Genomic DNA, 12,764 nt, shown 5'->3' with positions numbered 1-12,764 from the left:
CTAAAATTAGCTTTTATTTCAATCATCTCGAGCCCCATCACTTGTCTTTTGCCGAGATCAACCCAGAGAGAGCCCTCTCCTGACCTCATAGGGCTAGCTACGAGGCTGAGCGTGGTTTGATGTGGACCTAGAACCTTGCCTTTTCAGCCTGAGGCAAATCTAGGCTCTAACAATTCCTATCAATTAATTCTCTAGATGTCTTAAAAGTTTTGAACATTGTGTATACTTATAAAAATCATTTGTTGCACCATGCATACTTTCAGAAAAAAAAATACTTCCAAAGGAAAATAAGTTTCCACACTCTCATAAAGAAGTATCTTCAATAATGAAATACATTGGAATGGAGTACGATACATATGATGCATGTCCAAATGGCCATATATTATACTATGGAGAGAATGAAAATTTAAAACAATTCCCAGTGTGTCACACAAATAGGTAACGCCAAGATCAAGTATCCAAGAAGGTTCCTTATAAAGTATTACGACACATTACACTAAAGCCAAGGTTTGAGAGAATGTTCAAATGCAAGGATTTGGCAGAATATATGGATTATCAGGCACAAGGGAGGAGATAATATGGTGTCATGCACATGGCTATGGATAGTAAATATTAGAAAGAGATTGGGGAAAAATGGCCACATTTAAGAAATGAGCCAAGGAATGCAAGAATGTTTCTAGCAATGGATGGTGTCAATCATTTTGGAGATCTTAGAACAACATATTCTATTTGTACAGTGTTAATTATAAACAACAATCTCCCCTCTTGGATGGCAATGGAAAAGGAACATGCAATATTAACTCTTATCATACCAAGTACTAGAACGTATGAATGCAATCCTCTCTTGAGGATTATATGGAAATATTTCAATTCATTTAATCGTAACCAAAAAATATTTTTATGATTACTCCTAAGAACACGTATTTCATTAAAATTGGAAAAATATTTGTACAGGAAAATCATTAGAATTGGGTTTTTTGGTTATTTGGAAATTCTAGATTCACCATTTAATTCCAAATTTAATGAAATATGTGTTTAAGGATTCGTGTACCCACCTACAACAATTAATTTCAACTCAAATTCAACATAAATTTACATGGTCCTCCCATTCATAATGAAATTAATTTTCTACTAAACAACCATACAACTATACAAAATTTTACAAGGACTCAATCTTGGCCTGATTTATGTTAAGTGGCCTTGGATTTGGCCATACTGGCCTTAATTCACTCTATTCCTTTCACACATTACTCGACGTTTTTTAGACTTACATACATGTACTTTTGAAAGGAATCCAAACTAGAATTAGTTCAAATCCATAATGTTCTCCACAAAATCCTCTCAATCTATCTATCTTGCACCATATCTAACTTATTCAAATATTATCGAGTATGGTTACAATATTGATTCTGTATACATAATTGTTTAGACTTCTTCAAAAAATGGAAATACAAATAATAATAATTAACCTATCACTCTCGTTTAGGGAACCAAGACCCTTAGTAAGCAAAGACACATTATGCCCAACCAAAGGTATATTTTCTTGGAGGTAAGATGCTCCTGCATCAACTTGTATTGTGCTCAACATTTTTAAGTGGTGTTTGCTATCTTCGGGTCATCCCATCTTCAAATTGATGGCTTTCTCCCTACTCCTTGCCCTCCTCCATTATGGGGGCCCCTGACCCTTTTGTATATGTTGTTGTATTTCAGGTGAAAATGACAACAAAATGTTTCCATTTCCATTGTGTAGGTGAGGTTTGTGGGGCTCAAAGCTATAGTGAAAATGTAATTAGTGTCATAAGTATATATATCTCCTCAATCAAATCTCAAGTGGCTTCTCATATTGAAGAAATGATGGAAACTATGGCCAAGTAGAGCTAACAAATTAGTCATCTTGATGCTTATTGTAACACCCCCTACCTGCCCAAATAAATTTCCTTACCCAAATTTAAGTAAGTAAGAGGGTATGACTAATAAGTAAAAGTTTAGTTCACATGAATGTATATAAAAAAGGAAATAAGAGATATAAATATTGATTTTCACACTTGATACCTAATTAAGTTTGTTGGACCAACTTAACCCTTAAGATGGCCATAAATTCCATGGAGTGAGATATGCATTAAAAATAATGACTATTCCTTATCATTACTCCTCCTTGTTACTATCATACAACATATGAATGTGGGCACCAAATGATTCTTCAGGGGCTAGAATATATTTTCGAAGTGAATCGTACATGGTCAAGGGCAGAGAGGGAGAAAATTTGAAGACAGAATTTAAGAGAGGAGGAATGGAGATAAGGGCCGATTTTTGGTAGACTTTAGAGCACATGGAGAAGTGGATAAGGGGAATGCTGACATATTCTAGAAGGAGGCCTGCGAACGTGACATATAACGAAAACACTAGGAAGAATAAGGAGGCCAAATGGAAGAAAAACTCAAGGAGATAGGGTACCGACCTAACTAACTTGAGGTGCAGGGCAAGAGTAGAAAAGGCAGGAGGTTATGATGAGGAAGAGATTGTGGGAAAGAAGGAAGAAATAGGGAGAGAATGTGAAAGGCAAAAAAGTGAGATTTTGGGCAATGAGGGAAGAAAACGAAAAAAGGAAATAATTTAGCAGCTAAGGATGAGATTGCAACATTGTCCACACAGGAGTGGCAGCCTGGCCTTGCTAAGACAACTACAGAAGGGATCCTACAGCGTGATAGGTTAGTATCGGACTCGTCATGAATTCTTATGATCTTAGATCCTTTCTATCATTTTCTTTACAAAGACAACGACAATAAGTTTATTGTGTCCTATTGAGTTTGCTTACTGTATGTTGTTTGTGTTTCTCATGAGATCACTATGTATAACTCACCGTATAAGGGTATGATATGTCTACAAATTACAATCCCTCCAAATTTTGGCTCAGCATTCATAACCATTATGTTGTTGAGTGATGAATGAAAACTATTTGACAAATATCCTAAAAGAATTGGATTACGTCTTCATAACAATATTCATGTTGCTAAAGCACATTTTACCTTTAACCATCACTCTTACAAAGTTTAGAATAATGTACGCCAAAAAAATCCATGGATAACGAAAATATGTATCATTGTGGCAAGCTCCTTTGAATATCCATAGAAAAATCATATGTTTGGTGCATGAACATGAATTGTAATTGGTATTGCTTGATTTACACACTGAGGGAAAGAGGCGGTTGTATGCTAGTTTGAGACAATTACATAGAGTTTTAGTTCAACAAGACCCACAAAATAAAGAGGATACATTGGTTCGAAGTTTAGGATTTTGAAATTGTGTTTTTGTGTCTAATGATTTTCAAGAAAAATTGTGTTGCAAAGAGATTTCACTTAGTTAATTAGCTTAATCAGTGAGACCTTTTATTTTGATATTGATTTTAATATAATTATATTTGATCTACTCTTTGAGTTTGTGCTAGCTGAAAATTTTTTTGGGCACTAATCTTTAGACTAGATTCAAGAATTGGGGATTATTCTCCTATGGAAACCTTCCTGAATAAATCTTGTAGGTTCTATGGGCCAAAATTAAATCTAGTGGTCACATTAGAGGGTAGAGGTTTTGGATAAGAGGTTGGCTAATCCCATTTCGTTCCAACTTGGTACATAGGGTGGGGAAGGGTCTTAGATGGAAACCTTGAGCATAGCCAAGGTGGAGACAACACCTCTAGAATTCCTATTGTCTAAAGGGTGGATATGTTAATCTCTGGATTCCCTTTTTCATCAAAGGGTGGTGAAATTTCTCCCTAGAATCCCTTACTGACGAGAGGGTGGAGATACATATCTCAGAAGTCCCACGTGGGTTGTAGGGTGGAGGAAGAATTCCTTTGGAACCCTTGCACTAGCCTATAAATAAATACCTTATGCCGTGAGGGTGGAGGTCCGATTAAACCTCTAAAATCCATAGAGGTCTAGGCAATGGGACATATTACACAAGCTAGGGGGTGATAGCTGTAGGGTTGGAAACATGTCAATGCTTGGGAGGAGAATTGTTGAATTTGTCCCAATACCCATCTCTGAGTTACATAGTGCTTAGTGACTTATTAACTGTGATGCCCAAAAAAATATAATTGTTTTGTTTGTTAAGTAGAATCAGTCAAGGTAGGTATGCAAATGATGACATGGAATTAGAGGTAGCTTTGGTCTTGAGATTATATGTTCAGGTAGGGGACAAATGGATATTTTGTTCCCATGATTAGATATTAGTTCATTTCACAAAGGTTGTTCCTATGATTCTTGATTCACGTGAAAATGATTTTTCCCGTAGTAATTGGTTCACGATGGATGTCGATCTTCCATTCACTGGGGGGGATGGAATCTAAGGTGATTGACAATTTTCATGAGTTTTTTTTTTGAAGACTCAACTTGGTCATTCCCATGTGGGTAGTATTGAGGTAAATAAATTAGGATGATTTTGTCTTTTTGAATGAAATATATCATCCTAAAGGAGCTAAAGGATTTAACGTTATTAATTACTATTTTTTTAGGACAACCAAACCTATCCAAGATGTTATCTTCCAATAAGCTAATGATAATGTGGTCAATGGCATATTTGGTGAAGTAATAAATAATTGTAAGGATTCATCTATGTTGGCCATTGGAAGGGGGGATGCATTTCTCCTATGAAGTAAAGGCCCCACTATTGCAACGGGATACTACTTAGACATGCTTCAAAGGTAATGCATGGAGCTTCTATCTTCCAGCAAAGGTCTAGCATTCTACATCAGCCCTAACAAATTTATGCACATAAAAAGACACGGTAGGCTAGTAGGTACCAAATGTTCTAATTTAATGATTTTTAGCCCTTGATACAAAATAACCTCCATAGATCCACTGGTTCATGCCCTAGATAAGATAATTAGCCTTATATTCCATCGTGCATTTCAACTTTAGTCCCTCAAGATTTATCCATTGTAATTAAGTACCTACAACATAGTATCTAGCATCCTTAAGCTTCAAGGATCTTCTTTGATATTTTTCCAAGATGAAAGGTAAAGTCTTTGTGGAAAGTAAATGGGATATGCCTTTATATAAAGGAGAGTGGTGATAACATACTTTTCAAACATTACTTCATAGAGACTCCCTCCTGGCCATTCTTAAAACTTATGAAATGATCCACTTTTTCTCACAACTGCTTTACATAAGGAAGTTTTATGATTAAATGAATTACATTTTTATCATATTCCTAATAAAGAATGCATATTCTAGGCTCATGTTTACATTTTTTGTACAAATTATTCCATATTAGTACTTTCTTCATTAAGACTAGCCATGATGTTTTTGGGAAGTTTTTGAATTCCTTAACCTTTATTAACTGCTTCCACCACCAACCTTTGTTTCGGGATCAGATGAGAAATTTACTTGATACCCATTATCACAGAATAATAACCTAAAGTTGGTTTTTTTATCACACCGTTATATCTTCCTTCTCTAAAATTTTGACATGAATTTTCTATAAAATCATCCCACTTGATGGCTTCATCTACTACAAACACTAGATATTTTTCCTTCTTCCACCTTTGCTACCAAATAGAAGTATTAGCCTCGTCCACAATGTGATCAAGAGTGAAAATTCAAAATTCCACTTCCCTGCACCAATTCCATCAGTCTTGGTAGCCCAAATTCATTTTGGCACCCAGCACATGGATCCATATCTACTGATACTTGTTCCCCATTTCCTTCTCTACAATTTTGCTTATCTTCATTTAACTCCACCAATCTATGGAGATGACTCTCGAGAATATTTTACCTACCAAAGACTTCCTAAAATAGATTAATTTTTATAATCACAATCATTCCTCATCTTTTTGTTTCGCTAATGTCTTCAACTCAAATAGTGCGACATTTTGATTTTCCTTGACCAAGGGAATATAAATACCATTTTTCTTATTCTATATAACTCCTTTTATAGCATCTAATAGGGTCAAAATCACATGGGCATTGGAGGGATAGTTGTAAGTTCCTTCTTCCCAATTGAAATATTTGAAACCAGGATCTAATACAATAGAAGTAAAATTACAAAATCAAACCTACAAATGGCTTGATTATAGGTTTCTCAAAGCATTAACCATAGTACACTTCTCCAAATGGATCTATGTTTTGAAAAGTTATAATACTTCGAGAAAAATTCAACCAAAAAATCATTCCCACATGAATATCAAACACAAGTGTCTTGTGTAAAAAGCCACGAAAAAGATGGGGAGGCAAATTGCATAGAAATAAAAGAAAAGTGAAAAGAATGAAGGCCTTAAGTGAGTGGAGTGACAATTCACATTGGAGGTGAAGAGTGCATGAATTCTACAAATTTTTCACATCCTGTCCTCCATAGAAAGCCTCCATGAGGAGTTGTTAGCCACCTCTGATGCCAAAGACATATATGTATGCTAAACTTTATCCATTTATGGACAGGAATTTGTTATGATAATAAAAATTTGAGACATCAAATTTTCATCATTCTGTGCCATTCTCCATGTTTAACCTACTCCTACATGCCATGGTTCGCTCTCATTCTAGAGAAATGGAATTCATGGTATTTTTATCTCTTTTTTAACATATGGAGTATATTTGCTAGATTTTCTTTTATATATTTACCAAAATAGTTTCCAAGAAACTTTCTAAGAATAGAATGTAGAACTGAGCATGTTTCTTTTGAGAATCATTGTGGTCATATTATTTTTGTGGACATTGTCTTGTGTAAAGACTCAAGAGTCACGCAAAATATGGGGAGGAAAACTACATAAAAGAAAAAGAAAAGTGAAAAGCATGAAGGCCCTAAGTGAGTGGAGTGAAAAATTCACATTGGAGGTGAGGAGTGCATGAATTCTACAAATGTCTCACATCCTATCCTCCAAAAAAAGCCTCGATGGGGAGTTGTTAGCCACTTATGATTCCAAAGACGTAGTTGCTTACTAAACTTTATCCTTTTATGGACAAGAATTTTTTATCATAATCAAAATTTAGGACATCATATTTGCAACATTCCATGCCATTCTCCAAGTTAAGCCTACTCCTACATGCCATGGTTTAAGCTCTCATTCCAGATGTTGTAGTGTTTTCTTCTCAATGATGTACAAAAATAACCAACTTAAGATTGTGGATGAAAAACAATCTCAACAATATAAATGGCTGCTAAAAATTGTAGATTTGCAGCACTTGATAGAAACAAAACCTGCCAAAGTTCGGAACTATGCCACAATCATAGTTAAACAACAAAAATAAAGAGTAATAACTCCAATCATCCAATGGAAGCCATATATGTAAAAAATAATTTTTTTATAACACCTATGAAGGGAACAAATAAATGTTACCAGTCCCCCTCTATGGGATGGGTTCTTGGCTATCCTCAAACAACTTTCAACTTCTGCAGAGTCTTTCTCCTCTATAATTCATAAACCCGACAAAAATATGGTGTGCGACAATGAAAATAATCAGAGTTACAATAGCAAGTGCAACAATGAAAATAATCAAATAATGAGCAATAATAAAATATTATTGATCCCATTCTTGGAATAACAACTTGGAATATTTTATTATATTTGGTTAGGAAGGAAAATGTATTTAAACTTTTATTTAGAAATAATAAATAAATAAATACATGATTTATTTATTATCTCAAGGAATTAGTTAAGGAATAATAAACAAATAAGGATTTAATTAATTATTCGTAAGGGATTTAGTCAAATTTAACAAAGAATAATAATCAATTAGTGATAAACTAATTATTCTTAGAGAAAAATAGGATAAATAATTATTTATCTATTTATTTTTCATGATTGGGTCAAATATGACAAGGAATAATAATAAAAAAATGGTTTAATTAATTATTCCTAGAAGAAAATCAAATAAATAGTGATTTATTTAATTATTCTTCGTGGGTTTAACTATAAATTGCTCAACAAAGGTGGTTTATTAAGTAATTTCTCAGAGTGAAAGAAAAATGACTATGGTAAAATTGGCTTTACATTGTGTACTTCGATCCATCTAGTAAATTAGGCTAGATGATCAATTTTTTGGTGATAACAAATTGCCCCCCAATGTATGAGTGTTAGTAGCAAAACATATGACTAAAGTATGTTGTAAAGACACAATCACTTAGACAACATAGGAGAGTCAAGGATAGAGAGAGAGACCAATGAAGCTGAATTGAAAGAGGATAAGGACAGAGGGGGTGAGACTAATGCAAGTCTCCTTTTATGTTTTGGTACCTAACCTCACTGAGGCGGGGGAGGCATACCCATACGCGCCGAGATAACTTAGTACAAAAATAATGGTTCACCCTGAAATATAAACTGAGCAATGAGGTACATGCTGGAATAACAGAGCTAGAAAATAATATAGTGTGTCCCATATACATAATGCACCTTGTAAAAACATTATCTGGGACTGAATACAATAATATCTGAGTACATGACATACAAAGACCTTTCCCTCAAGAAATTGGTGGTAGGAAGGGTAGAACAACCAGAGAAGCCCTGTTGAACAAGGAAGGGCTCTGCAAAACTTAATGGATCATCTGAAGGAGACATGCATGCTATGGACATTGTGATCGATAGGAACTGAACCCATCAACTCTACAGAACTACATATGATGTTGTAGCATAATAGGTATGCATTCGATCATGTGGGGGGCTACCTGAAGGGCCACCCCCTCATGAGGTCTGAAACATCTCACACACACCCGAGAATCACTGGTACAATCTATTGCATCACTAGACCATCAAGTGTATGGATCACGAACATGAAATGACCAAGTCAAAGGGAAATAATGAGAACCTCTTCTTGATCCAAGGTGCCGAACAAGAATAGAAGCGAGAACCGAGATACACTGCCCTCTAGGCCATTATTTTGGAATAGATGAGCTAATGTCGACACAATAGGGCCCGTGATAGATGAGGTAATGAGGATCCTCAACTAAAGCACGAGGGAAAATAGTAATGTGATTGATGGATTGACACCAGGGATAATGGGGAAATGGGACTGAGGGACAAACATATGACTACCCTTGTTAGAGCATAAAGTGCATGGTTGACTTGGCAACAACTGACTCAACTCCAGAGGGGATGGGGACAATATGACTGGAGGCCAAAATGGGCAACACAGGATGAATGGTATGCAAATATGGATGGAATACTATGACATGATATGATGGGACATGAAATAGACTCTAAGAATGTAAGGGTGACTCATCACATATGCTTTGAACAAGGGTGACTCGATGACGCTGCCACACAGACTAGGCCCGGTGGGGACCATGAAAACATGAGTAAATGATGGTTACTCATGATGAAAATCAACATATGGTACGAAAAGTATTAAGAGGAGGTGGACCTCAAAGTACAAGTGTCGCTTTATGACGAAATTTGATTTTGAGAGGCAACGAAGTGACCTTTCTTGGAAAAATGGTTTCCTAGTGAAGTGTCAAATCATCAAAAACTGAGGAAGACCCATTATAGAGCTTAGTGAGATATTTCCAACAGTGCTGACAGTTTTTCAAACTGGAGCTACTGTTTGGTCACAATGTGTGACAGAAAAACTATGGTTTTTCCTATAAAAGCATATTTTCCCTCCAATTTGGATTCATTTGCTAAGTGAGCTGTGGTGAATTTGGAGAGGAGGAAAAGGCCATAAATCTTGTGGAGATCGTAATAGACAAACAGACCATCAGAATCAAGATCTATGAATTTTAGGAAAGTGGCCTTATTTGTATAAATATGGCCTAAATACTTCTTCGAACAATGGTTCCTGGCGAAGGATTAAGAGACGACGAAAACGAGAATGAAATACTAGAGGAGGTCTAGAATCATTCTCATCCACTAAGTCAACATGGGGACTATGTGGACATAGAGTAGAATAGTTGAATATATGGTATCAGACATCTACGATATGCGATGTGAATATGGATCACTGGAAAGGCTAGTAAGACAACTTATCAAAGGAATGGGAGGAAAATTGACCATACCTAGATCTAGTGGTATCTAGGCTGAGACTTAATTGAGAAGATGGCCAGGGGAAAACCATCATGTCCCCAAGCATGGGATGGTGATCTGGCCTACAAAGTTGAGAATGGTGCCCCCTAGCAAGAGGAGATTGTGGACCTCCATTGTGTTCTGAGTGCTTGAAAAAGGGATTCAAGCATCTCGATCCAACTTGGCATGAGATCCTCCAAAGGAGATGAGGAGATGTAGGGGCCTATGTGCCCCCCTGGTATGCTATGGGCATACTGGATGTATTTAGGGTTAAGGGGTCCAAACACTTATATGATACATAATATTATATGCATTTTATATGATGATGATGGTACACCATTTGTTTTGTTTATGGTTATCTTCTGTGGTATACATGTGATAAATGCTAGTCTATAATGTTTTTTGCAATGCTATATACATAGTTATTTTGGGCTCTAGGCACGTGACTGAAAGTAATGGTTTCAAATTCATGTATCAATAGCTTCACTCGTAGATATTTTCTAAATAGGACTTAGTTATGCACATGATACACACCATTCAATTGCATGACAAGTAACAAGGAATCTAAACGAACATGAAGATGAAGGATACGATGAGTGAGGGAATCAACTAACAAACCTATCGCTGCATCATATTTGACCTGATTATTGGTGGTAGATCCAATGCACATTCCATTCGAAAGGATTAACATATGAAAGGGGGTTAACATGGCCCAAGATGCCAAGGCTAGATTCCGGGAGAAGTAAATCGCACCATCGACATGACCGATATATAGTGTGGATGATGGGTCCATCTGAAAAGTGCAAAAGAAGACTGATGAGATGATGCAATCTACCCAACTTCATGGTAGAAATAAAGACACACAAATCAAAGGGATGTGCTATGAGAGAAATTTCTTGAGGTAGAGCATGTTAAGTGAATTAGAAATCCTCTAAAGGAATGCCCCCTTACTTAAGGGTAGGGGTAATCAGAGGTAGACATAGCTTCCATGGTGTCCTCATCAGGCTAGGAGATGGGCAGACAGGAGGAAGACTGACTACATGATGCGACGGTATTACGTGGTGCATCAACTTGAGAGAGAAGGTTCACATACGCATCGTCTGGAATGGTAGACGGAGGATCTACTGATGTTGAGTTCTGGGATTCTGTCGAACGAAGGTCAAGTGAAATGAGCACAACATCCTTAGGAAGGTTTTCCAGTGAGTAAATCAAGGATGATGATAGGTAAATCATGGGGTCAATGGTGTCCATCATCTCAACATCGGGAGGAGGGATCACAATAGTAAGGCCATAGTTTCCCTATTCTAGTTGACTAGTGGTACTAGAATCCATAAGTAGAGGAGTAGAGGCTCCACTATGAGTGGCCTCATATTCACGAATTTATCCAATGCAATTGCAAAATTCATTGAGACGAGGGCAAGAATGGGAATAGTGACCATGAAGATCATACAAGGTACAAGGGTTTTTGTGCGAAGCGTTTTGAGTTTATGAGGTGGGATTGGTAAGTTAACATGGACTTATGAGATATTAGACTCAGGGAATGCTTCATCAACCAAAGTGTTAGGTTGAGGATGTTCAGGACAATTGTTGGTGGCGTGTCCAACAACTTGACACAAAGGGCACGTGGGTGTTGAATTTGGGGTTGGAGCAACTTGGCAGCCTTTTCCTTCGAATCTTTCCTTTTAGCTCTGCCCCCCCCCCCGACTAGATGCATTTGCAATAGGAGTTGGTTCCTATTGAGGTTGTAGTGGAACTGAAGCAGTGACAAGGGTCATGGGGACCAGTTGAACCAGGGTCAAAGCATGATATGGTCTTTGCTGACCAGGTGGAATGTTTGCAAGGGGATTAGTGTACCATACTAGGATCCCCAGAGTCATGTTAGGAAGGACCAATAAATCCATGACAGGTATGGAAAAAAATCCCAGAGGGGGGAATAATAAAGGTATCGGCTGGCAAGATAATGTCCTGGTGGAGTAGCTTCTGGATGGTTGAGACCTGGAGGAACAGTTCCTAGTGAGAACATACGAGATGTACCCACAAATGGAGGAGGTCCTGCGGGAGTGGGTTTAGAGGGTTCAACTAGAAGAGAAACAACTAGATGTTGAGGAGATGGTTGTTGATTAGGTGTACCAGACTGCAGCCTATGATGCTTGTAACATGCAAACACTCATGGAAGTAGGTTTAGAAATAGGAGGGGGAGGACCAAGGAAAGCACCCAATAATGAGGAATCTTTATAGACTCTGAGTGAGACACTGGTGCAAGGAGTTGAAGACTAGTTGTCCGATATCGACGAGATGATGGACTTGGGGGAGGTCACGAATGTCGGCTCATAGTAAGTCAACTGATCAATGGTATTGATCTTCCCTTCATGGGGGAAGCACATTTTTTGAAACACTGTAGATGCAACAAATGACATGGCATATGTGTAACTACGACCTAAGAGAATGTCCTAATCCAAAGGGGCATCTATGACTTCCATATCGAGATGGATAGTGTTACTCGCAAGAGTCACTGGACAGTTGCGGTACATGTCGAGGGGATGGGAGGAGTGTCCATCCCAAGCACGCAAAGTGATGGTGGAGGGGGACAACTTAGGTGAATTTAGATATTTCGAAATAGCAACGGACATCACACACGTGGCTGCGCCTTCATCAATAATGCATCTGGAGATGATGGAATTATAGATTCTAACTGATATCTGGTAAGCAACCAATGAAGGTAATGGGGGGTGCTCAGATGTATTAACTGGGAAGACAATCAAACGATCATTATAAG

Source organism: Pinus tabuliformis, chromosome 3_1 (genome assembly GCF_031772625.1).
Source record: "Pinus tabuliformis cultivar Carrire ecotype Pingquan chromosome 3_1, CPIR1, whole genome shotgun sequence".
Lineage (NCBI taxonomy): Eukaryota > Viridiplantae > Streptophyta > Pinopsida > Pinales > Pinaceae > Pinus > Pinus tabuliformis.
Note: the sequence above shows the minus strand (reverse complement) of the source record.